General features: G+C 41.7%; 1 long non-coding RNA gene across 1 annotated transcript in view; it reads right to left on the bottom strand.

Annotated features, from left to right (window-relative positions):
* Positions 1-635: 635 nt before the first annotated feature.
* LOC125484552 overlaps positions 636-27,820 on the bottom strand; it is a 105,557-nt gene continuing 78,372 nt past the window's right edge. The window contains exon 4 of the long non-coding RNA XR_007263378.1: positions 636-1,143. This is a non-coding gene — a long non-coding RNA (uncharacterized LOC125484552). The remainder of the gene's footprint in view (positions 1,144-27,820) is intronic.

Here is a 27,820-nt window from a genome sequence, read left to right as displayed (position 1 = left end):
CCGAATTTGTGGTACTTAATCCACCAAGTGTGACTGCCTCCTGAAACAGAGCATCCAGGTAACTCTCCCCCTCCTGGATGTGCCGCAGAGTTCAAAGCTCGGACTCCAGCTCATCAATTCTGAGCCAAAGTTCCTCCAGCAACTAACACTTGCTGCAGATATGGTCACTGCAGGTCGCAATAGGATTAGCCAGCTCCCACAGGTACAGCACATCACCTGTACAGCCATCTTTACTCAGTTAATTAATGTATTAATTAGTTAATCCCTGGTTAGTTAATTTATTAATTAGTTTTGGAAAGTTTTTTTTCCAAATCTCTGCCAGATTTCCCACCAGCCAATTAGGTAACAGTTCTCGTGTGATGTCACTTTTTTTAGTTTGGTTTCCATGATTCCGGGTGCTCCTTCCTCTGACTCCACTCCTGGAATCAAGGCCTATAAATCAAACAATAACGCAACCAGAAATCTGAAACCACTCTGAAAACATGGAGTGGGTGTGGGGTTCTGATTTGCATCAGTTATTTTACTGATCTTTAAGCAGTTCGAATCGCTCCCAGATCCCTGGTTCTGGACACTGGACTTATTTATGAGGATGTGAATGAAGAGACAGTAGACAGGTATTTAAGGGCAAAAGAATCTCTGTATTTAAGGTAGGAAAGGTAATTGTAATACAAGAAATGGGTAACTCAGAAGATTCTAAAAAGTTAATACAATGAATACACAGGAACACACTAGTACATAAAAAGAGATTTGGAAAGAGATATGGAAAGAGATTACCATTATTAGGCACTATTTACTGACACACAGAAAACAAACAGTGTTTAAATTTACTCTGTTAACCAGAACTCTTAGTGCACTTGCACCACCTGTCTTCCCCTCTTTGCTAGCTAGGTTGGAACTTTGGGGTCTTGGGAGTTCTGCTCACCACTCAGAATGCAATTTTGAAGTCCCAGCAGTCATTCTGGCTTGCCGTACCCACAGCCTGGATGAAGACTTCGAACTGCACGGGTTTTTCCAGTTTGGGTTGAGTCCGCTGATGCGGTAAGGCAAGTTTTGGACTTGTCTGGTGAGTACTATGAAATCTTTTCATAGTCTGTTCCAGGTGTCCAACATCCTGTGAGAGCAGCTCCAGTTCCTGGTCAGTACCTGGAAATATAAAATTGGAGAAGGAGTAGATCATTCAGTTCTCGAGTCTGTTCTACCATTCATTATGGTCACAGCTGACCCCTTTTTTGTTTCGAGTTACACATTCCGGGCATATAGAGAACTATATTCCACATCCAACTGCTAGAGACCAAAGATGACAGTCAAAACAGCGCTGAATTCTCCAAACCTACATAACCTTCTTCTTGTGGCTCCACACCTGCTGCACAAAAAGAAATACTTATTTCACAATCATTCACAATTCTTGGTACTACATGACCAACAGCTCCAGCTGAGAGCAAAAATTCTGACAGGATGCTGCAGATGTCTTCCCCCACCTGACATGACTCCTCCATAGGCAATTCAGAGAGATCAAGGAAACTGAACTTCTCTCTGTGATATGGTTACTACCTCCTTCAACCCTGAATCTGCTCCTGTGCATTTCAGTTTCATGGAACTCCCCCCTGTATGCTTCAGTTCACAGCACCTCTCTCCCATGGCAGCTGACAGCCTTTATCTCCATATATCCTGTCATGTCAGCAAGCTCCCATCCTCATATTATCAGTTTAAAGTTCTCAGTGATTGAAAAAAGCTGTGTCCATGCAAGCTGCTAAACATTCCAGGCAGCAACTGCAATAAGTGAGGTCTTATTCTGATGGGACAAGAACAAATCTAAATACTCAAATGAATTGCTACTCCAACTGGTCTCCATCCAGCCTAGTTAGTTTACGTAGGCCAGGAAACACATGCCGTTCAAGTTAAAATAGACAGCCAAATTAATTTGAAAATCAATCATTACAATCTCCTTAGGAGTTAATTAAGCCAGAAAGTACCTGCCTGTCTTCGAGCAGTGAGACAGATTCTTATGCCCCTTGTTGCACATAGTTCTGAAAGGATTATTACTGACCAGTGCCTTAAGCACCACCCACTATGAAGAAGTCATATAGAATTATGTACACAGCAACTTGGAATCTCAAAGGAGTGAGACCTAATTTCTGGCCGACCTCAAAATCTCTGTAACAGCATCGTTCATTTCAATTGTCATGATGACCGATCAGAATGCCAAAGTACTTAGACATTTTTTCTTTTCTTTTAATACCAGAAATGTTATTTTTGACTGCTACAGAAAAAAATTAAGATTCAAATTCAGTGACTATCTAGCAAAGACCTGTTTAAAGCCAGAAGAATGTCTCACGTGTTAAATAACAGGGAATCTTCAAATGAGGAGAGACTTAACAAGAACAGATAATGAGGAACTGACTATCCCTTCGATTTCAGTAGAAAGCTGCTCTTGAAGACGTGTTAGTTTTACCCTCCAGAAATATACAAGGCCAGGAGTTAAATAGTCAGTTTCAACTCCACTGCAGTGGACTCATGGGACTAAACCCTCTGATATCTTCCAGCCTGCGTTCAAACATTAATTTGTCATAAAGGTCACAGTTGAAGAACTATCTCCTGGTCATCCTGTGTTGCAGGTAAAGATACTCATTAACTTAGTACTGCAAACCGATGAAAAGGAACCAGGACTTCAAAAGACCCTCTCTTTCTGAATACTGGAACTTAATCCTGTTCAAAAGGCATCAGAATGACAGAATTTCAACCAATCTGCAGAACTAAGTACAGTGACTGTTCATCTACCAACACCAGTATTCCTGGTAACTGCAATGGCCACAACTTTTAACTATATGTTCTTCATGAACAATTCAGAAATTGGTCCATATTTCTGTCTTCATTTAAAAACAAATTGCTGCAGGTGCTGGAAATCCAATATAAAAACAGAAGCTCCTGGAGAAACTCAGCAGGTCTGGCAATATTTGTGGAGAGAGAAATGGAGTTAAAGTTTCAAGTCTGATATGACTCGTCTTCAGAAAAATGAGTCACTACCTGTCAGTACTGGAGGCATGTTGTCAAAAATTCTGCACTCTCAGGTAATGGCCTGACTAGACATACCTGGAATCTAAAAAGCTTAACAGCTGGCTTTTGACCAGTAAGTGTGGAATCTTGGGACAGAAGCCACTTGGAACAGAACCCAAAAGCCAAACAAAAACTGTGAACAAATCCTCTTGTTAAAGTTCAAAAACTCCTTCTCACCCCAAAAAAAAAAATCAACAGGAAGAACAGAGAATGGCTAGATCGAGGCAGAACTCACACTGGCTGGTGATGATGAACTGGTTCCCAAACCCCTCTTCCAGAAGTAACCCTCGCCTAGTCACTCCCAAACAAATGGGGATAACAGATGGATAAAGTGGCAGGAAACTAAGCATCCATGGGTGAGAGGGAAGTACCTCCACCAGACATAAAGGGCAGTGCTGGGGTGAAAGGTAAGGCCAAGAAGCCTACCTGTTAAAAATATCAAAATGTAAGGTTTGTCCTGGCCAATTTCTAGATGTTACAGGGAAAATCAGTGGGATTGATTGGGCATGTATGTGGTGTAGAGAGAATGGATGTCAGTGTGAGAGCATAGCAGACCAGGCTATGGCTCTAACAGCAATTTTGAATAGACACTCTTATGAGTGTGGATGAGGTTGAGCAAATTCCTGAGAGTTACCAAGGTTTTGTATTCTTAAGAAGGGTCTCCAAAATTTTCCAGGGTGAGGCAAGCTAATGTTTAGCAATACTGAATGATTAATGGGGCCAGTCAAACACTACTGGGATAGGACTTGTCCTTCCCACCAGAAAATGAATTGGGGAACTTTGCCTGGTTTATTGTTGTATAACACAATGCAACTAGCTGCTAACATGCAACAAACTATATATTTGTTATCCTCCAGAGACACTTCTAGTCAGAAGTGGTTTTCCTCTTCTGCAACAGTCCAAAAATGTGCAGGCTGTGTGGATTGGCCATGCTAAATTGCCCGTGGTGCTCAGGGATGTGTAGATTAGGTGGGTTATAGGGGGATAGGTCTGGGCAGGATACTCTGAGGATCGGTGTGGACTTGTTGGGCTGAAGAGCCTGTTTCCACACTGTAGGGATTCTATGAAATGGGAATTATATGTTCCTGCACTTAAAAGAGCATGGTGACAGTTTTCTTCAATATGAGCAGCAGCTTGTACAGTATAGTTAGCTGGCACAGCCATGTGACATATCTGTTAAACACGGAAGTGAAGCCATTTTGTTCTCCTCCTTCAATGTTCAACATTTTCAGTTATGCCTGTTCTTGACCCATCTGTTCTTGGAGGATAAAATGCTGCCCATCTCTAGGTGTCCTCGGTATATTTATTATGAATTACATTCCATTGTATCACATTTAGGGATTGAGAGAAGAATTATAGCAAGTGAGAGTACTCTTCATATAAGATCTGCAGAAATATATATTTAATCCATACATAGTATTGTTATGAATGTGTTTTTGTGATTAAACATGATTTAATGGAGCACAACATCCTGCAAGCTGGACAATTACCATTTTATGTAAAAATAGAATAAATAATAACTAATAAATAAATATAATAATAATAAATCGAACTAAAAATGAAGTATATTTTGTTTTTGAATGAGAATTATAACAAACAGTCAATGCATTACGGCCATTTACATAATGGAGGATTTTATATTCAAAAGGCAAAAAAATGACGAAGTACCAGTGATTTGAAAAGTTATCAAACTCTCAATTATTTATATACCCCATTGGAACAGTGTGGCTTTTAAAATTAAAATGCACTATCATCACTATGCATTCACTGCTTCTGCATCTTTCTTGATGACCAACATTTGAATATTACCTGGGAATCAAGATGTGGCTGTAAATTTATAAAAGAATATATTTTCCGTTGTACTTAAATTCATTATCCACTTTGCATTTGAAAGACAAATTTCAAAAGAGAACAATCTGATGGGGTTGGGGGGATAGTGCATGATCTCAATGTTTCCAGTGAGGATGACCTATAATTGAACAATCATCTGAAATGAATATCAGTTTGAGGTGCTGTATGGTTTTGTTGCATGTGGTCTCATGACATTTTGATGCTACCTGATTGCAGTTGAGGTATAATTATCTGTTACCACATGGTGTCACATAGCTTAACCAGTGGTCTTTAAAGGGAATGCGAGATGATGAGCAAAAAAAATGATTTGTGCAGTAAACACGAACCAAGTATTGCTTCATCACCACAAAAATAACGTGGGCTGTTGAGGACATAGATGCAGCTGCTCCATGCTTGGATAACATTCCTTATTATCTTGACCTTATTATCATGTTGTAACTGAAACGGCTTGACTAGGGACATAGTTAATTCTGGAATACAAGTCTTCAGCATAGTAGCCAGAATGCTCCATCTAGTACATTCAGCCATTTCTTTAAATCACATGGAGTGAATCAAGTTGGTGAAAAAACTGGCATCTCTGACGCTGGTGATCTTATGGAGAAGGCCAACATCAATTGTTCATTCACAGATCTGTCTGGAGTTGGTCTGCAAATGCTTTGGCCTTGTCCTGTACCTTAATGTTTCGCGTTCTAATGTCATTGAAATCTGGGATGTTTGTGTAACTCCCTGCTCTTGTTACTTTTTAATTGTCCACCATCATTTAGGGCGGAACGTGGCAGAGCTTTGGTGTGATTCTTTGGGTGGTGGATTGCTTCGTTCTGTTCATTGCAATGCTTCTGCTATTTGGCATGAAAGTTGTCTTGTGTTACTGTTTTAAACAGAATCTAACACTTCATGCTGGCAAATGAGAAAAATCAATATAGGATAAATCCCTGGGACCTGATCAGGTATACCCTAGATCTTTATGGGAAGCTAGGGAAGTGATTTCTGGACCCCTTGCTGAGATACTTGTATCATAGATAGCCACATCGAGGTGCCAGAAGACTGGAGGCTGGCTAACGTGGTGCTATTACTTAAGAAAGGTGGTCAAGAAATGCCAGGGAACTATAGACTGTCGAGCCTAACATCAGTGATGGACAAGTTGTTGGACGGGATTCTGAGGGACAGGATTTACGTGTTTTTGGAACGGCAAAGACTGATTACCATTCTAGGCCCGAAACGTCAGCCTCTCTGCTCCTATGATGCTGCTTGGCCTGCTGTGTTCATCCAGCCCTGCACCTTGTTGTCTCTTACCATTAGTCAACATGGCTTTGTGTATGGGAAATCATGTGTCACTAACTTGATTGAGTTTTTGAAGATGTGACAAAAATGACTGATGTAGGCAGTGCTGTGGATGTTGTCTATGTGGACTTCAGTAAGGCATTTGACAAGTTTCCTCATGTTAGACTGGTTAACAACGTTAGATTACATGGAATACAGGGAGAACCAGCCATGTGGACACATAACTGCCCTGAAGGTAGAAGACAGAGGATGGTGGTGGATGGTTGCTTTACGGACTGGAGGCCCATGACCAGCAGAGAGCCGCAAGGATCAGTGCTGGTTCCACTGCTTTTTGTCATTTACATAAATAATTTGGATGTGAATATAAGAGGTATCATTAGTAAGTTTGCAGATGATACCAAAATTGGTGGTGTCGTAGACAGCCAAGAAGGTTATCTCAGAGTACAGATGGACTGATGGGCCAAGGAGTGGCAGATGGAGTTTAATTTAGATAAATGTGAGGCATAGCATTTTGGTAAAACAAATCAGGGCAGGATGTATATACTTAATTGTGAGGTTCTGAGGAAGGTTGGTGAACAAAGAGACCTTGGGGTGCAAGTTCATAGTTCCTTGAAAGTGAAGTCACAGATATACAGGATAGTGAATAAGGTGTTCGTTATGCTTGCCTTTACTGGTCACTGCTTTGAATATAGGAGTTGGGAGGTCATGTTGTGGCTTTACAGAACATTGGTTAGGCCACTTTTGGAATACTGAATCCAATTCTGGTCTCCCTGCTGTAGAAAAGATGTTGTGAAACTTGAAAGTATTCAGAAATGATTTACAAGGATGTTGCCAGGGTTGGAGGGTTTGAGCTGTAGGGAGAGGCTGAATAGGCTGGGGCTATTTTCCCTGGAGCATTGGAGGCTAAGAGGTGACCTTGTAGAAGTTTATAAAATCATGAGGGGCATGGCTAGGATGAACAGCTAAGGTCTTTTCCCCAGGGTAGGGAATCTAAAACTAGAGGGCATAGGTTTAAGGTGAGAGGGGGAAGATTTAAAAGGAACCCAAGAGACAACTTTTATCATGCATAGGGCAGTGCATGTATGGAACAAGCTGCTGGACAAGGTGGTGGAGGCAAATACAATCACAATTTTTAAAACGATGGGTATATGTATAGGAAGGATATGGGCCAAATGCTGACAAATGGGTCTAGATTAATTTAGGATACCTGGTCAGCATGGACGAGTGGACAAAAGGATCTGTTTCCATGCTGTACCTCCCTATGACTCTTACCAAAAAGTACAATTCTATGGGGTGTAGGAAGACAGAAACTTTGGCATATGTATACATAAATCATTGAAGATGTCAGGGCAGGTTGAGAAAGCAGTTAATAAAATATACAGGTTCCTTTGTTTTCCAAATGTAGGTCCAGAAGTAAGGAAATTATGATTAAAATTTAGAAAGCACATTTGTCCTCATTTGAAATATTATGTCAACCCTAGTACCACAATTTAGTAAGGGTTTAGAATGAACACAGAAAAAAAATACAGGAATTTCCAGGTCTGAGGATGTTCAGCTAAATTAAAAGATTGGGGTGAAGCTGAGCATTGTTTTCATTGAAGAAAGAAAGACCATAAGGAGACTTAATCAAGGTATGCAAAATCATGAGGACAGAGTGAATAGAATGTTCCTACTTGGCAGAACAATTGACAATAAGACCAATTTAAGATGATTTAAAAAGAAGTGGTTTGATGAAAAATCATGTTTTCACTCATTCAGTGATTAGGATGCACTGTTCAAGAGTGTCGTGGCTATGGATTCTATCATGGCTTTCAAAGGTGAATTGGATAAGCAAGTGACAAAAAATTTGCATACTTAAAAGGAACAGTGGGTTGGTGGGAATTAACTAAGCTGCTTTTTCAGACAGCCAATATGGACACAAGAGATGGAGTGGCCTCCATTTGTGCTGGAACTGTTCTACATTTCTGTGATTTCACCAATGGCTGAATCATGCACTTGCTTCTCAGCTTGCCTATACTGGAAATTGTTATAATGAAAAGCTGTAGGTGATCGTTTGAATATTCATTTTTAAATGTAATTGCTTTAATGAAAGGTTGCAGCATTAATCCAGTAAATTAGGAATTAATCTGCTATGATGTGCCATTTGTCCTTTGAGAAGTAAAATTTTCCATTTTCACGACATCAAAATTAATATTTTAATATCATGATCAATTTTCATATTTTAAATTAATACTATTCCCTATAAACTTGGAAAATGTACAGCACAAAATGATTCTATGAATACTGAATGCGTTTTAGCAAATTTATGGACTGATATTTTAAACTTAATGCAGCTGTTTAAATGGTAGCCAGAGAAATCTGGTGTGTGTTAGCATACATACCATAAATGTGCACAACTTAACTTATAAGTTTTCATATGTGTATCAATTAAAACAGTACACAATCTTGAAGATTATCAGCTGGATCCTGAAAGAATAATGATATTTGCAACAGCCTTACTTATGCCTTTGAGTCAGAAAGACATGGTTCCAAGCTCCATTTAGGCTGGCAAAGTTGATGGTGTAATCTGTTTATTGAGATGTTAGACCAAGATTCCAAACATCCCTCTAGTGTACCTACAAAAGATCCTGATATAGTATATGAAGGAAACGGGCAAGTTCTACCTACTGTTCTGGTCAACATTTCTCCAATAATATTACATCACTATCAAATAAATTATCTAGTGATACATCACAACAATGTCTGTGGAATTTTTCTCTTTGAAAATTAGTTACATCATTACAAGAGTATGTGGCTACACTCAAAAGTACACTCTTCAGAATCAGTTCCATTCTTGAATACATGCTTCTCTACCAAGGATGATACCTTAGTACTTCACTCTACTGTAAGCTCACAGATAACCTCACGATGATTCACTTCTCCACCTTCCACCCTAAACAAATTAAAGAAGCCATCCCCTACAGACAAGCTGTGCATATACACAGGATCTGTTAAGCTGAGGAGGAATGTGACTGGCATCTGAAAGATGCCCTCATAAGACTGGGATATGACACTCCATCATTGATCAACAGTTCCGACGTGCCACAGTGAAAAACAGGAGTGACCTCCTCAAAAGACAGACACAGTCATGACTGATAGAGTACCTTTCATTGTGCAGTACTTCCCCAGAGTGAAGAAACTACACCATGTTCTTCGCAGACGTCAGCATGTCATCGATGATGACAAACATATTGCCAGGGCCATCCCTACGCCTCCATTACTTGCCTTCAAACAGATGTCTAACTTCAAACAGGCCATCATTTGAAGCAAACTGCCCAGCCTTCAGGAGAACACCAACCATGGCACCACACAACCCTGCCATGGCAATCTCTGCAAGACACATTAGATTATTAACATGGATACTACCATCATATGTCAGAACATCATGCAACAGGTACATGGTCATACTCATGTGACTCAGCCAATGTTGCCCACCTCTTACACTGCAGGAAAAAATGCCCAAAGGCATGGTATATCAGTGAGACCATGCAGATGTTACGACAACGGATGAACGGACACCACCAGGCAGGAGTGTTCCCTCCCAGTTGGGAAACACTTCAGCGGTCAAGGACATTCAGCCTCTGATCTTCAGGTAAGTGATCTCCAAGGTGGCCGTCGGGTTATATGACAATGCAGGATCACTGAGCAGGAACTGATAGCCAAGTTCTGCACTCACGAGGATGGCCTTAATTGTGATCTTGGGTTCAATTCGCACTACATGTAACCCCATCATACTGTGCTATGTGAAATCTTCCTAACCCTCCTATTTTGACAACATTAGCTTTATTACTCGTGATTATCTCTCTGCCTGAATTAGTTTGTACTGTTTTTGAGTACTAGTTACTTTTGTTAGACCTTTATCATGTGACTCAGATATCTCCTCATGTCATTCCAGCCAATTGGTTTGTCTCTAGAACCATATGACTTTTGATTATTTGTAATTATATCTCTCCCTTAATTAATCAGTCCATAGAACATCAATTCACTTGTTATTCAGCTGTTGTCACGTTACTCGCAATGTTTGTATTAATCTGTTGACATGCTTGATTACATGCAAAGACTTGTTATTCAGCTGCCAACATTTTGCTCACACTACTTGTATTTATCTGTTGATATTTTTAATTCCATGGAATTACCTTGCCATTATCTCTCTGCCTATATATTCTGTGCATGTGAACCTCTCTCCATTTCACAATATTCACACAATATTCAGCATCATTCACAACTCCTCAGATTGTGGAGCAACAAGTCTTGGATAACTTTCGGGTTTAGGCACCTAAATAGCAAGTTACATTCAACAATGCAGTACCAGGCAATGAACATTTCCAACAAGAGGGATTCTAACTATGGTGATTGTTACAAGGTCAGCCACATGGACTTGAAAGAATGAGTTCACTGATTAGGACTGTTAATCTGGTTCAAACAGGGAGACTGGCTGACAGATATAAACAGGGGTGTTGGAGGTTCTGTTCACTTTGAGAGCTGGCTCTGAGCATGCTGGATCAGTGGCAAGGACCCTCCACATGTAAATAAAGGGTGACTTGGTGGTGGGATACTAGCCTGGTGGAGTTATTTCAGTGGCGAAGAGAAAAGCATGCTCTTGAAGAAATCAACTTACAATAATCATTTTTCAGTTGGGGTAAGCATTTCTAGCATCATGTTGTTATTTGGCAAGCTTGACTCATTCGATCCTTTTGTCAAAGACTGTGCTCAGTATATGGGAAGAATGTGTTATCTTTTCCAGGCAAATGACATTAGGGCACATGAAAAACAATGAGTAATTTTTGTGCTTGTAGACCTGCAGCTTTTTTGGTTATTAGGAATTGTTGGGGTTGCCCATAATTGAGTAGTACAAAATGGCTGATGGAATGAAGTAGAACATGTTGACAGTAACATTTCTCAAGGTTGTTGAATGTGATATCATTCTTGCAAAAACATAGATGATAACATGTTACATTTGATAACAATAGCAGCATTACATACAGCAGCTCACAAGTCAAGGTTGCAGAATTAGTTGTATCCCTTGAATTATTTAATCAATCTATAATAGACTAAAAAAAATCATGAAAAAATTCAAACCCCAGTTTCATGCAGCAAAAATGCTATCCACCCCCATCATTGCATCTTTTATATTCCCTATAATGAGAAATTCACAAGTTCCTGATCTAATTAATTGCCAATTAACACAATGTGGCATGACAGGGGTGGACAAGAAGTCTGTCCATCTCAGTGATTAACAAGCTGAGGGCCAATTACGGATGGACAACTTGCTTCCACTGACCAATAGCAATCAAAGGGGGGAGAGTGGTGGTGCATGTGGACTCTAAATTAAGACATTCTGAAGTGTGTGCCTTTATGCTTTTGTGCCTTTTTGCTGTATGCTGTAACTGAGGTCTGTAAATTGCAAAAAAAAGCCACTGGAATCTGCCCGGTGACTTGGACTCTCATTGAAAATATGAGACCCAAGAAATTGACGTAGTCAGCAGAATCACTGAAGGAACCCAGACCTCTCCACAGACTAGAGACCCATCTCAACACCAATAAGAGGTCAGTTGCCTAAGCTTTATGGTCCCTCCTTTCACACAATTCTGGCAGGGTAGGAAAGCTTGAATTCCCTTAAATTTGATGTCTCTATACAGTGGAGCTGAGATCATAGTCTCTGACCAGGTAGATACGGCTGAGCTGAGGTAGTCTCCGATCAAGGCTAATTAAGGACAAAACTCGAGAAACAAAATGACCATGATACCAAACAATAAGAATACAAAACTGCCAAGGTGGGCTGGCCCCACCTGACATCAGGAGATGAAATTCTGCGGAAACTAAAGGAATATATAGAACAAAAATTCACCCTACCTAAAACTTCTGTGAAAAACAGACAAAAGTACAACACCTCCACAGGACAATGTTCTCTGGATGATATTAAAATGGTCTGGGGAGAAACGACCTGTATGAAAGAGAAAGATTGAGTAAGATGGTCCCTCATCTTAATGGGACAGATCCACTGTTGGGATTGCTGTCAATTTCTCACAGCCTTTAATTGACTTTTCAGCTCCACGTTTTTCTTTTCCTGTCATGACTTGACTTCTGTATTATCTAAAAGGCTGTGGGAAATTGAAATACACCAAAAGGAGCCAGGAAGAACCAATGGAAATCCCCTGACAAAAGAATCCAGATCCTCATTGAATTCCTTCTAACGTTACGGACCAAGCAACACAAAACCAGGTCCTAACCAAAAAAAATGAAAAGCGGGGAAATGAAAACCTGGGAACAACTGGAACAGCTGAGAGGCATTTTGCACTTTGAGCTCATGTAGCCCTTATTTTGATTGTTCTGGCATGTGAAACCTGAGATAGGAAGAAAATTGGCACAAGTAAGAGAAGGAGAGAGAGGGAGTGCAGCTTTCTGTTAGTCACGTTTGCTGAACTAAGTGTTAACTTTTTATAATCTGGTTTGAATGTACCTTTGTCTGTTGGTTGTTAAAGAATGCCTCATGTAACATTTCTGTTTTCATTCCCGAGAGCTGGAGATCTGGGAATGCTTTGAATTTAGTTTGTATTTTGGTCATCTGTGGTGATTTGAAAGAGCCATGTGTGCCTGTATCAGTGTGGAACATGTTTGGTTAATGTAATGTCCTTTTAAGGAACTATCAGTGATTGTGTAAAGCAAAAATCTGTGATGAAATATTGATTGAAACAGTTTGTTCATAAAACTTGGTAAAAATTTACCTCTTGGAACTGATAATTACCATGTTTAGAATTTCATTTCCCGGCCAGAGTGAACTTTCAAATATTGTTTTAACACATGCATGAATCTTTAATTCTGGATGATAAGAGTTGCTCATTGTAAATGTACTTCGGTGGTGAAAGCATCCAAGTAACAAGAAAATTGGAATTTTGGAAATGCAATTCTCTTTGAACAAAATTCTGATACGTTCTGAAATCTGAGAAAACTCAGAGGAGGAGTTTAAAAGAAAGGAGAGTACAATCTAACAAAGGAGGTGGTCTTTTTATTTGCTAATTATAACACACTTATTTCCTTACAGGAGGAGGAGAGACAGTTGACATAATTATGTCCAGGAGTTTTCACCCATCCCTTAAATTATTATTAATTAACCCATTCTGTTTGAAGTGGAATGGATGGATGCTGTTCTTTTTTTCCAGATACTTAAGGCTTTCACTGATGGCTACGAACTTCTGAACCTGTCTGCAGACTTTCAATGTTGCAACACTGTAATGGATGAGGCATCCTCAATCTATCAAGCCATTCATCAACAACACATCTCAGTAGTTGGAGAACTACTGTGAAAACATTAAATGTATTGAGTATCAGTGGTTTCAATGCATAAAAATTAGTAATTAACTTTGAGGGAGTAAGTGGAATTTTTAATATTGGCAAATTTATCTAGAAATATATCAACTGTCTAGAATGAGTATCAAATAACTTTTTTAAAAATGTGGGTCATCTTAGAGAAAGAATGAACAAAATATGTTTTGCCTGAATCAAACAGAAATGTTTGACTGATAGTAGGAACTGCAGATGCTGGAGAATCTGAGATAACAAGGTGTAGAGCTGGATGAACACAGCAGGCCAAGCAGCATCAGAGGAGCAGGAAGGCTGACGTTTCGGGCCTAGACCCTTCTTCAGAAATGTTTGTTCTAGTGCTTGTTCTAGGGTCCTGACGTTGTCCTCCTTGTCTTTATGTATGGAGATGAGTGAGTATTGATTGTGTCTTTTTGTTGCTAGTTGGTGTTCATGTATAACAGTAGCCAGTTTTCTTCCTGTTTGTCTAATGTGGTGTTTGTTGCAGTCGTTACATGTATTCTTGTATATTATGTTGGTCCTGTCCACAGTGGGTAAGGGTCTTTGGTTCTTGTTATCACTTGGTGTAGGTTTGATGTAGGTTTATGTGCCACTCTGATGCCAAGTGGCCAGAGGAGTCTTGTGGTCAGTTCAGATATGTTCTTGATGTATGGTAACATGACAAGTATGTCGGGCCGTACTGTATCTTCCTGTTGCTGTTTGTGTGACAGACATCGTCAGACCCAGCTGTTCGGGTATCCATTGTCTCTAAATACTTGTATGGAGGTATTCTTCATTTTGGTGTAGTTCTTGCTGGCTGCAGGGTATCATGACTCGTTTGAATACTGTTTTCACGCAACTCCACTTGTGGGTGTTGGAGTGGTTACTGTTGAAATTTAGGACTTGATCCATGTGTGTGGCCTTTCTGTACACTTTGGTCAGAAATTCCCTGTTGGCCCTGAATTCTACTATCATGTCCAGGAATGGGAGCTGTTTGTTCTTTTCTTCTTCTCTGGTGAATTTGATGCTGGTGAAAATGTTGTTATTAAGTTGGTGTGTTTCTTCTAGTTTAGCTTATTTGATGATGACTAAAGTGTCATCCACATATCGGATCCATAGTTTGGGTTGGATCTGTGGAAGGGCCATGCGTTCAAGTCTCTGCATCACTGCTTTTGTTATTGGTCCAGAGATGGGCAACCTCATAGGTGTCCCGTTGATTAGTTTGTAGATCTGGCCATTAAAGGTAAAGTGTGTTGTGAGGCATAGGTCCAGTAATTTCAGCATGTTCTCTGTGGAGATGGTATTATTTGGGTCTGGTTCCTTCAGTAGTGTGGCTAGTGTTTCTCTTGCTAGTGGTATGTTGATTGTTATGAACAGGTTGGCAATGTCAAAAGATACCATGGTCTCGTCCTCATCTATTCTTATGTCTTTGAGGGTTTTGAGGAACTCCTGGGCTGAGTGGATGGAGTGGGTTGAGTTGACGAGGTGCTTTAGTCTTCTCTGTAACTGCTTGGCTAACATGTGTGGCTGGGAGAGGGACTATGGGTCTGAGGAATACTTCCAGTTTATGTACCTTTGGGAGGCTGTAGAATCGGGGGAGTGTTTGTCCCTTCAGGTTTCATTTTTAGGTAGCCTGCTTTGTTGATTTCTCTGGTCTGTTTGAGTCTCTTTAGCGTGTAAATGATTTTGTTTCCCAGTTGTGGTGTCGGGTCTATTTCCACTCGTCGGTATGTATTTGTGTCCATTAGTAGCGTCTGTGCTTTAGTGACGTAGTCCCATTTGTCAAGCGTTACTGTCATGTGCTCTTTGTCCATTGGTAGGATTACAATGTTTTTGTCTTTTTTCAGTCTTTCCAGGGCCTTCCTTTCTGTTGTGTTGAGCATGCTAAGTTTGGTCCTTCCGGTCAGTGTCGGAACCACTGTTTGTCTTATGGCTTGTTGTGTTTCCTCATTGATGTCATTGGCCTTCAGTATGGATTTGAGTGTGGCTAGGGATTCTGAATTGTTAGCAACTCTGTGGTTGTAATTGAGTCCACGTATTGGTACAGCTTTCTCTGTGTCTGTTAGTTTTCTGTTGGATAGATTTCTTATCCAAGTGTCTGATCTTTGACTGTCATTTTGGTTGGTTAGTTTGGCTAGTGTTTCTTGTAGGATTTGCCTTTTCTTAGTTTTAGTTTTCTGTTGACTGATGTTAATGGCTTGTTCTAACTCTGTTGTCCATTGTAGGTTGGTTGCATCTAGGTAGAGGGATTTTTGACGCGTAACTTCCCTGTTATATCTGTGGAGTCAGTTGTGGGCGTCATTAATCATTACGTTCACCATTCTGCGGCTGATGGTAGATTGCAGGGCCAATGGGGAATTTCTAACCATAGTATACAGAAAGGTCACACACATGGATCAAGTCCTACATTTCAATAGTAACCGTGAAAACAATATTCAAATGAGAAACAACACACTGCAGCAACCCGGAACTATGCCAAAATGAAGAAGAATACCTCCGCCAAGTATTTAAAGACAACAGATAGATTTCAAGGTCTATTCCTGCTCCTGTGAGTGTGAAGGGCAAGGTTGCAAGGAGTAGGGAACCCTAGATGTCAAAGGATATAGAGGCGTTAACCAGAAAAAAGGAGGCATGGCTCAGGTACAGCAAGCTGGGAGCAAGGGAATCCCTGGAGGGATATAGGGGATACAGGAGTTTACTGAAGAAGATCAGGAGGGTGAAAAGGGGGCATGAGATAGCTTTGGATTCATCCTAATCTTCTCAGCCAAGGAGATTCTTTAAGTATATTAAAGAAAAAAATACTACAGACCCCTCAAGGACCAAAATGGACATATATGTGTGGAACTGCAGGAGACGGGCGACATCTTCAATGAATATTCCTCCTCTGCGTTTACCATGGAGAAAGACATGAAGATTTGGGTACTTGGGGAAGTTAGTGGTGATATCTTGGGGACAGTCCATATTACAGTAGAGGTGGTGTTGGATGTAATAGAATGTATGAAGGAGGATAAATCCCCTAGTCCTGACCAGATATATCTAAGAACCTTGAAAGAAGCTAGAGAAGAAATTGTGGGGCCCTGGCTAATATATTTGTATTATAGTTAGCTACGGGTGAGGTCCTGGAAGATTGGAGGATAGCAAATGTTGTGCCCTTATTCAAGAAGGGCTGCAAAGAAAAACCTGGGAACTATAGCCTAACATCTGTGGTAGTTAAGTTAGTCATAGATCATAGAACCCCTAGAGTGTGGAAACAGGCCCTTTGGCCCAACAAGTCCACACTGACCCTCAGAACATTCCGAGCAGACCCATCCCCCTATAACACACCTAATCTACACATCCCTGAACACTATGGGAAATTTAGCATGGCCAATCCACCTAACCTGCACAGCTTTGGACTGTGGGAGGAAACCGGAGCACCCAGAGGAAACCCACGCAGACACGGGGAGAATGTGCAAACTCCACACAGACAGTCAACGAAGGGTGGAATCAAACCTGGGTCCCTGGCGCTGTGAGGCAGCAGTGCTAACCACTGAGCCACCATGCCGCCCCGAGTTACTTGAGAAAATTCTGAAGGATAAGATATACATATATTTGGAAAGACAGGGTTTGACTGGGAATTGAAAGCATGACTTTGCGCATTGGAGCTCATGTCTCACAATCTGTTAAAGTCCTTTGATGAAGTGACCAGGAAGGTTGATGAGGGCAGGTCGGTAGACATAGTCTACATAGATTTTAGCAAGGTCTTTGATACGGTTCCGCATAGTAAGCTGCTCTGGAAGGTTAGATCACATGGAATCCAGGAAGAGCTGGCAAATTGGATACACAATTAGCTTGATGGTAGGAAGCAGAGAGTAATAGTGGAAGGATGCTTGTCTTACCGGAGGCCTGTGACTGGTGGTGTGCCTCAGGGATCGGTGCTGGGCCCATTGCTGTTTGTTATCTATATCAATGATTTGGAAGCGAATGTACAAGGCATGATTACTAAGTTTGTGGATGACACTAAATTAGGCGGTATCATAGACCGTGAGGAAAGTTATCAGAACTTACAGCAGGATCTTGATCAGCTGGGGAAGTAGGCTGAGAAACAGCAAATCGAGTTTAATATGGGTAGAACATAGAACATAGAACAGTACAGCACAGTACAGGCCCTTCGGCCCATGATGTTGTGCCGAAATTTTACCCTAAACCTAAGGTCTATCTAACGTCCACCCCTACCTTATACTATCATCAATATGCCTATCTAATAGCCACTTAAATGCCCTTAATGAGGTCGACTCCACTACCCTCTCCAGCAATGCATTCCACGCCCCTACCACTCTCTGAGTAAAGGATCTACCTCTGACGTCTCCCCTATATCTACCTCCACTCACTTTAAAACTATGTCCCCTTGTAATAGCTACCTCCAACCTAGGAAAAAGTCTCTGGCTGTCCACTCTATCTATACCTCTGATCATTTTGTACACCTTTATCAAGTCACCTCCCATCCTTCGTCGTTCTAAAGAGAAAAGCCCTAGTTCTCTCAACCTTTCCTCATAAGACCTTCCCTCCATTCCTGGCAACATCCTGTCACCTTTTCCAACGCTTCCGCATCTTTCCTGTAATGAGGCGACCAGAACTGGTCACAATACTCCAGAAGTGGCCGAACCAGGCTTTTGTATAGCTGGAGCTTAACTTCACGGCCCTTGAACTCAATCCCTCTATTAATGAAAGCTAACACACTATATGCCTTCTTAACAACTCTATCCACCTGGGTGGCAGCTTTCAGGGAACTGTGGACATGAACCCCAAAATCCCTCTGCTCCTCCACACTGCCAAGAATCTTTCCGTTAACCCTGTATTCTGCTTTCAAATTTGTCCTTCCAAAATGAATCACCTCACACTTTTCAGGGTTAAACTCCATCTGCCACTTCTCAGCCCAGCTCTGCATCCTATCAACGTCCCTTTGTAACCTAGAACAGCCCTCCGCACTGTCCACAACGTGACCCACCTTCGTATTGTCCGCGAACTTACTAATCCAACCTTCCAAATCATTTACAAAAATCACAAATAGAAGAGGACCCAGAACAGATCCTTGTGGTACACCACTCGTAACTGAGCACCATGTTGAATATTTTCCATCCACTGCTACCCTTTGTCTTCTAAGGGTCAGCCAATTCTGAATCCAATCTGCCACATTTCTCCCTATCCCATGCTTCCTTACTTTCTGCATGAGCCTACCATGGGGAACCTTATCAAATGCCTTACTTAAATCCATGCATACCACACCCACTGCTCTACCTTCATCCACTTGTTTGGTCACCTCTTCAAAGAAATCAATAAGGTTTATGAGTCATCATCTACCCCTCACAAATCTATGCTGACTATCATGAATAAAGTGTGAGGTGTTGCATTTTGGAAAGTCAAATCAAGGCAGGGATTTCATGGTGAATGGTCGGGCCTTAAGGAGTGTAGTAGAATAGAGGGACCTTAGAGTTCAGGTGCTCGGGTCTCTGAAAGTGGACTCATAGGTAGACAGGGCAGGGAAAGTAGGCTTTTGGCACACCAGCATTCAGTCAGGGCATTGAGTATAGAAGTTGAGAAGTTATGTTGCAGTTGTCCAGGACATTGGTGAGGCTGCACTTGGAGTATTGTGTTCAGTTTTGGTCACCTTGCTTTAGAAAGGATGTTCTTAAACTGGAAAGAGTGCAGAAAGGATATTGCAGGACTCAAGGGACTGAGCCATAGGGAGAAGTTGGACAAACTAAGAATTTTTACTTTCGAGCATAGGAGACTTACAGAAATGTATAAGATCATGAGAGGCATGGATAGGGTGAATGCACTGTCTTTTTCCTAGCATTGAGGAAATTGAGGACTAGAGGGCATCAGTTTAAGGTAAGAGGGGAAAGAATTAATGGGAACCTGAGGGGCAACGTTTTTACGCAGAGGGTGGTACGCATATGGAGTGAGCTGCCAGTGCAAGTTGTTGAGTAGGTACATTAACAACACTTAAAAAGCATTTTGATGAATACATGGATACAAAAGGTTCAGAAGGATATGGGCCAAGTGCAGGGAAATGGGGTTAGCATGGATGGACATTTTGGTTGGCATGGAATAGTTTGGCCTAAGGGCCTGTCTCTCTGCTGTAGGACTCTATGATTCTATGACTTTAAGTGGAATAAACCAACAGATGACAAAACAAAGACTCGTTAAGCACCACGAAGATGGAGTTCCCTGGCCAGAAGCCCTGTCAGTAGTAATAAGCAGCATCTGGGTGATCCCCAATCAGACAACAGGACTAAGCCCTTTCGAAGCCATCACTGGCATGCTTATGTCACTGCTAGGAACAACAGATTCACAGAAAGCTGACTGTCACTCATTCATTGACACACTGTTGAAATATTGTCAAAACTGAACCTATGTTGTCAGTTCTGCTTCCCCACAGGTATCGGCCACTTGGATTATCCACCAGCGGGAGGACATGATATTGGCCCAGGAACATGGCTCTATGTAAAGAAAATCCAAAAAGAACCGTTAGGAACCAAGTGGGAAGGACCCTGCCAAGTACTGCTGACCACTGCAATGGCAGTAAAAGTCCAAGGGAAGAAAACTTGGAACCACACAAGAATTCAGAGATAGTAGGAACTGCCGATGCTGGAGAATCTGAGATAACAAGGTGTAGAGCTGGATGAACACAGCAGGCCAAGCAGCATCAGAGGAGCAGAAAAGCTAACGTTTCGGGTCTGGACCCTTCTTCAGAAATGGGGTAGGGGAAGGGGATTCTGAAATAAATAGAGAGAGAGGGGGAGGCAGATGGATAAAGGAGCAGATAGGTGGAGAGGAGACGGACAGGTCAAAGAGGCGGGGATGGAGCCGGTAAAGGTGACTGTAGGTGGGGAGTTAGGGTGGGGATTGGTTGTTGCATTTAGCCCAAGATGGGGAAATTGATTGTATTACTGTGTGTATTTTGAGTATTTGCTTACTAGCAACTTGCCAACCCCCTGCACCAGAATGGAGACGAAGAAAATGGGAATTGCACTTAAATATCTTTTTGTATATGTCCTATACATGTGCCAAATGAGCTGATGTTTCCAGTTGTCGGGTGCATGCCCATATACCATCCACTCGAAACAGGTCGTCCCCTTAAGACCCATCCTTTTTAATGCATAATTCACCAAGCAACTCCTTGGAAGATTTGACACGACTGACACGGCAGTCCTCTGCAGCACAGGGGTGTATTGTGTATGCATGGCTGACCCCCAAGAGCAGTGCAAGTCAGCGGGTCACAATCTGATCACCTTTGCAGGGTGGTATCAGCCTTTTTACAACACGTTACAACAACTCTCATTCATGACCCTTGCTAACATCTCTGGAAAGGGGGCACCAGCAGGAGGAATATGTTTATGTAAAACCCAGACAGGAGGGCAGGAGATGGGATACAACAAGTGTTCTCAATACTGGAATGTAACCCAGGGTGTTGACTCTACCCCCCTGATATTCCAAAACCTCACCAACGAAGGTAATTTACATACTTTGTTTGCAACCATAAGGCCTATGTCTGATTACCCTCATCATGATACTTGGGTAGTGTTGTCCCCTTTGTCCATCACTTGTTCTCCCTACCTTAGATACTCCATGGCAAAGATTTTAAAAAGGGCCATTACAGAGGCAGAGATTCTTTGGCATCTTGACCACCTGGTACGGGACTGCAAAACTAGTGAGAGAATCTATCAACATGGCAGATGTCCTAGAACAGGTGGCCAATGATACTGCAGAGGCCTTAGATAAAATGGTAGCCACCCATAAAACGGGTGGCTCGTGACTGGATACAGGCTGTAAAGGGAGCCGCCTGTGCCCTAATCAGGGCTGATTTATATCACAGATAACTCTGAAGCAATCACTGATTTAGCAACACATATACGAAAAAAGATGGACAAATTAAAACATCACCCATCCTCCATTTTATGGAGTTGAGCAATGGGCATCACTATGCAGGGTATAGTGTAATTGTAGTAATTGTATTGTAGTAATTCTCATTTTATATTGTTTGTTTTTGTTAGTTAACTTGCATGCTTTGTGATTCACTTAAGGAGGAATCAAAGCGGTGTTTGTTAGGGATGCCCATAACTGAGTAGCATAAAATGGCTGACAGCTGCCCACAACTGAACAGAAAATGGCTGATGGAATGCAGCAGAACATGCTGACAGTGACATTTCTCAAGGTTGTTGAATGTGCAATCATTCTTGCAAGAAAGTAGATGATAACATGACATTTGATAACAATAGCAACACTGTATATAGCAGCTAACAAGTTAAAGTTGCAGAATTAGTTGTATCTCTTGAAATATTTAATCAATGTATAATATACTAAAAATATCCCTAAAAAATTCAAACCAGTGTCATCCAGTAAAAATGAATGCCCCCTATCCCGCCACCACTTATCATTACGTCTTTTGTATTTTCTGTAATGAGAAATTTAAAAGTTCCTGATCCAATTAATTGATAATTAACACTGTGCATCATGTTGGGGTGGACAACAAACCTGTCTATCTCAGTGATTAGCAAGACGAGAGCCAATTACAGATGGATAACTCGACTCCGCTAACCAAGAGAATCAAAGGGAGGGGTTGAAGCATGTGCACTCTAAGTTTAAATTATATAAATTAAGGTGCCTTTATACTTTTTTTGCTGTATGCTGTAACTGACCTGTAAATTGCAAATAAAGGTTACCGGAATCCTCCCCACGACTCGGACTTTCGTTGAAAATATGAGATCTAACAGGAGCCTAACTTTCCCTGATGCACCAGGTATGAAAATCTTTCAAGAGCTGATGGATTTAGTCAAGGAATATTATGACCCTAAGCCTCCCCTATTTCTGAGATGCTATTGGTTTTACTCAGCAATTTGAGATCCAAAGGAATCCCTATCAGGATTTTTGACTAAGTTAAGATGACAGGCAGACCCATGCCATTTTTGTTTAACCCTTAATGAGATGTTGAGAGACTGTTTGGTATGTGGGATTAATGATGTAACCATGCAAAAACACCGATTAGCTGAAGCCCAACTGGATTTCAAACAGGCACTACAACTCGCTTTACCATTGGAAAATGCGGCGTGAATCATATGAGTTGCAGGGCATTCCAATGGAAGTGGACACCCTTGCCAGTCTGACTGAGTCTGGGGAGCACCACTTGAGTGAAAGCAAATGCAAAGCCTCACACAGGACATACCCTGTAAAGAGGGACACTAGGTCAGCCCACAGCAAGATCCAAAACAAAACCAAGCCTCAGCCAAATGATTAACATTTCCTTTAGGATGCAGGCTGGCGAGTCATTGTAGTTGCTGTCAGTATGCAAACTTGAGATAACAAGACAGTCCCACTAGGAGACAGCAAGAACTGCAGATGTGGGAGTCAGAGCCAATACAAGTGTGGAGCTAGAGGAACACAGCAGGTCAGGCAGCAGAGGGGCAGGAAAGTCAATGTTTCAGGTTTACACCTTTTGTCAGGACTCATTAGTCCCAGCAGACCTAAATAGAGTAAGAGAACACTTAGGCTGGTGTCCAGGAATGTGCACAACCTGGGAAGTCCACCTACATCTGGTTTGAAACAGTTAAGTTGCTTAGCAACATTCAAATCAGAATCAAATCAAAACAAACATCTGGTTAAATTGTCACCCAGTTCTAATGGAGGTCGATACCAGCCTGGCTATTTCAGTGATCGCAGAACCAGTCTTTAACAAAATTCAGTATGGACTCCAACCCTTAAGTTTGTGCAAGACCTCGGCAAGACTATACCGTGGAATTTTCACAGATTAAGGGTACAACTTGAGCTCTGGTCTCTTATGAGAAGCAATTCCACAATCTTGCAAGGCCTACCCAGTGCCATTTACCTTATGGGAAAAAGTAGAGGCAGAAATCGGAAGGCTAGAAAGCGAAGGAATCGTTAAACCAGTTTGTGGAATGTGTAGCACTGATCGTAAAGATTGTGAAGCCTTATAGGTCTGTTCACCTTTTTGGAGATTTTAAGCAAAAGGTAAACCGCTTTTTGCAACTGGACAAATACCCAATCCGTCACACAGAGGACTTGTAAGCAAAAGCTAGCGGGGGCTGTCCTCACAAAGCTGGATGTAAGCCATGCATGTTAGACGAAGACTTCCAGATGTATGCTGCAAGTAATACCCATAAGAGTTTGTACCAATATACCATTTGGGATATCGTTAGACTGTGCAATTTTTCAGTGGATGTTGGTAAACATTTTACAAGATCTACTCCAGGTCGCCATTTATCTAGATGACATGCAAATAAAAGGAAAAACAAATAAGGAGCACTTAGAAAACTTGGACATAGTCCTTAGATGTTTCTCCCAGGTGGGTGTACATCCTAGAAGGGAAAAAATGTGTGTTCCAGACACCCCAAAGACCATTTGAGCTACAAAGTCAAAAAGACAAGGTTACACTCATTCGAAGATAAAGTGAGAGTAATCAAATGTGCCCCGGCTTCCATGTCTGTAGCGGAGTTAGGTCTTTCACTGGGTTGTTCTTATTGAAAGTTCATGCATAACCTGGACTCCACCTTCGCACCTTTGTAACAACTCTTAAAAAGGGTCGGCCTCAGAAATGGTCACATAGCCAAGCCATAGCCTTCTGTGAAGAAACAGCGATTATCCTCTCAGGTGTTGGCACATTGATCCCAAGTGAAATCTGCTATTGACATGCGATGTCTCCCTGTATGACGTTGGGGTAGTATTAGCTCATAGGTGATCCAATGGAGAAGAACACCCAGTAATGTATGCATCTAGGACTATGGTTAATGCAGGGCATACATAATCCCAAGTAGAGAAGGAATGTTTGGAGGTCATATTTGGAGTCAGGAAGTTCCACCAGTACCTTTACAAACATTAATTCTTAATAATAATGAACCACAAATCTCTGCTAGGTCTACTTAAAGAGGACAAGGCTTCACCACCCATAGCTTCCGGCCAAATTCAGCAGTGGGTTCTAAAACTAAGTGAGTATAATTACAAGTTGGAATTCTGTCCAGGAGGCCAAGTAGCGAATGTGGATGTAATGAGCCGCCTCTCACTAGCAGATACACCACAAGTGGTACTGCCACTTGAAGAGTCGATAATGCTTTTCAATTTTCTAAACATACTTCTGGTCACAGCTGACAATATCAGACTTCAGACACAGAAAGAGCCAAACCTATCAAAACTGAAATAGCTGGCAGTGTTGGGGGAAACCAAAGGACCACCACAATCAGAATTGACACATTATTCAATCTGGAGTGACCGGATCACAGTAGATGGTGGCATATTAATATGGGGCGGAAGAGTAATTGCCCTGAGCAAGGTTTGGCACCAGATATGCACTGAACTCCATCAGGGTCATCCAAGGGTTTAGAAAATGAAGATGTTAGTGAGAAGTTGTCTGGTGGCCAGGATTGGATGCAGACATCCAGGTGGCTCAGTGGTTAGCAGTGCTGCCTCACATTGCCAGGGACCCGGGTTTAATTCCACCCTCGGGTGACTGTCTGTGTGGAATTTGCACATTCTCCCCATGTCTGCGTGGGTTTCCTCCGGGTGCTCCGCTTTCCACCCACAGTCCAAAGATTGGCCGTGCTAAATTGCCCGTAGCGTCCAGGGATGTGTAGATTAGGTGGATTTATAGGGGAATGGGTCTGGGTGGGATGCTCTGTGGCTGGTGTGGACTTGTTGGGCCGAAGGACCTGTTTCCACACTGTAGGGATTCTATAAATGGGGCAGTGCCCAGAGTGCCAACAAGGACAAAAATTACTACTTGCAACTCCCCCATATTTGTGGGAATAGGTTGGTAAACATTGGGCTTGGTTACACGCCAACTATGCAGGTCCTTTCATGATCTCAATACTGTTAGTCATTGTGGAAGGCCACTCAAAGTGTCTGGACAGAATTCATTTGTCAAACACAGGAACGACAACAGAGATACTGCATGCATTCTTTTGCGATACACAGTCTCTCAAAAATGTTGGTCACAGATAATGGACCTTAGTTTACCAACAGGGAATCTGAGTATTTACCAAAGTCAAATGGCATTTATCATATAAGGACAGCTCCATATCATCCAGCATCCAATGGCCTGGCATAAACAGCAGTTCAAACTTTAAAGGTGGGCTTAAAGATACAGCCTATATCTTCACTATATACCAAACTGTCCTGGTTCCTATTTGATTATGGGACCCCTCCTCAAGCAAATACAAGGATAGCTCCAGCAATGTGGCCAACAGGTTAAATCTGATCTTCTAGGACCCTGTGGGTGGGGGGTGTTGGTGAAATGGCATCAGAAATGCCGATGTAGGACACAAGACTCCGCTAAGTTTACTTCAGGGAACAAAGTTTGGTGTAGGAACCACGGGAATGGCCCTGCATGGCTAAGATGCATGGTGGAAGTGAGGTCAGGTCCAGTGATGTACAAAGTTCGGGTAGGTATGATAGTCCTGAATAAGCACGTGGACCATATAAAAGCTGCAAACTCGCAAACAGTATTTGAGCAAAACTTGCCTGGCTCCTTGACTGCCTTTCCGAGTGTTCTGAAACCCATGGGTTCTCCCTCTCTGTCAAGCATTGATGATGACATGGAGGTGCTGGTGTTGGAGTGGGGTGGATAAGTTCAAAAATCACATGAGACCAGGTCCAATAGGTTTATTTGAAGACACAAGCTTTCACTGACACCTGAAGAAGGAGCAAAACTCCAAAAGCTCGTGTCTTCAAATAAACCTGTTGGACTATAACCTGGTGTTGTGTGATTTTTGATGATACCTTGGAATCTGAGATGGACATGGTGGATGTTGCTGCCTTGATTTCTTTGCCACATGAAGAGGAGAATGAATTTCTTCTGAGATGTTCTGGACATAAGAGGCGAGCTACTGTGTATTACAGACCGTCAGTATCAGAGGCAGAGTTGGAGGGACCTGACTCAGTGCCCCAGCAGGAGCTACAAAAAATAAAGAACTGAGCTATGTCCTTGGACTCAGAATAGGAGGGATAGAGTGATTGTAATGAGGTTAGCCAGGTGGACCTTAGAGGAATATGAGTTCCCTGATTGGAGCTGCTAATCTGCTCCAATCAGAAAGCCCTGGCTAATAGACATAAACAGGAGTGTCAAAGGTTCTGTTCACTCTGAGAGCTGGCTCTGAGGAAGCAGAATCAGCGTCAATGACCCCCCATGTGTAAATAAAGTGTGATTTGGTGAAGGGATACCGGCTTCTGTAGAGTTATTTCACTAATTATTTCCCATTGATATTTAGCACCATTACAGTTTTTGAAAACCCTGAATACAATCAACTTCCTGACATAAACACTGAACAAAAGCATCACTGAACTAACCACATGAATACTGTGGCTACATATGCAGCTCAGACACCGTATATTGTGCAGAGAATAGCTTACTTCCTGATTTCTCAAAACCTGTCCGCCGTTGACAAGGCAAAAGTCAGGAATGTGACGGAATAATTCCCACTTTCGTGGATGAGTACAGTGCCAAAAAAATTCAAGAAACTTAACATCTAGGACAAAGCAGCGCATTTGATTGGCACCCTATCCACCACCTTAAACATCCATTTCCTTTGCCAACAATATACAACAGTAGCAGTGCTTTGCATGCTCAAAATTCACTGCAGAATTTCACCAAGGATCCTTCAACAGCGCCTTCCAAGCCTGCAACTTATTCAGAATGACAACTGTAGCAGGCATGTGGAAACACTGTCATCTGCAAGTTCCCTTCCAAGAACATGTCCTACCATAGAACTACATCATCATTCCTTCATTGTCGCTGAGTAAAAATTCAGGAACTCCCTTGCTAACAGCATTGTACATGTGGCTACTCTAGATTACTATAGTGGTTCTAGAATATGGCTCACCACAACCTCTCAGGGACAATTAGTGATGAGAAATGCCCACATTTCACAAATGAGTTATAAAATGGCAGGGCAGTCTTGAAGGTCAGTTTTACCTCCTCCTGTTCTTAATGTTCCTATATTACTGACTATTACCTTAATGTACAACCTGAGAGCTGTCAAATCACGTTCCATTTTATTGCACTTTACACACATTACATTAAATAGGAAGTCTATCAATATCATGCAGCACATAACTTGAAGGCTTATTTTTGACTTGCAATGTACATTCAAAATTATATTCATACATATCTGCAAAGCTCCACGTGACAGACAGAAATTACCCTTACAAAAACAAAGTTGCTGAAAAAGCTCAGCAGGCCTGGCAGCATCTGTGGAGGAGAAAACAGAGTTAACGTTTCGGGTCCGGTGACCCTTCCTCAGAACATGTT

This window comes from Rhincodon typus, chromosome 12, assembly GCF_021869965.1.
Source record: "Rhincodon typus isolate 14 chromosome 12, sRhiTyp1.1, whole genome shotgun sequence".
Classification (NCBI taxonomy): domain Eukaryota; kingdom Metazoa; phylum Chordata; class Chondrichthyes; order Orectolobiformes; family Rhincodontidae; genus Rhincodon; species Rhincodon typus.
This window is presented reverse-complemented; position numbering and strand designations above follow the sequence as displayed.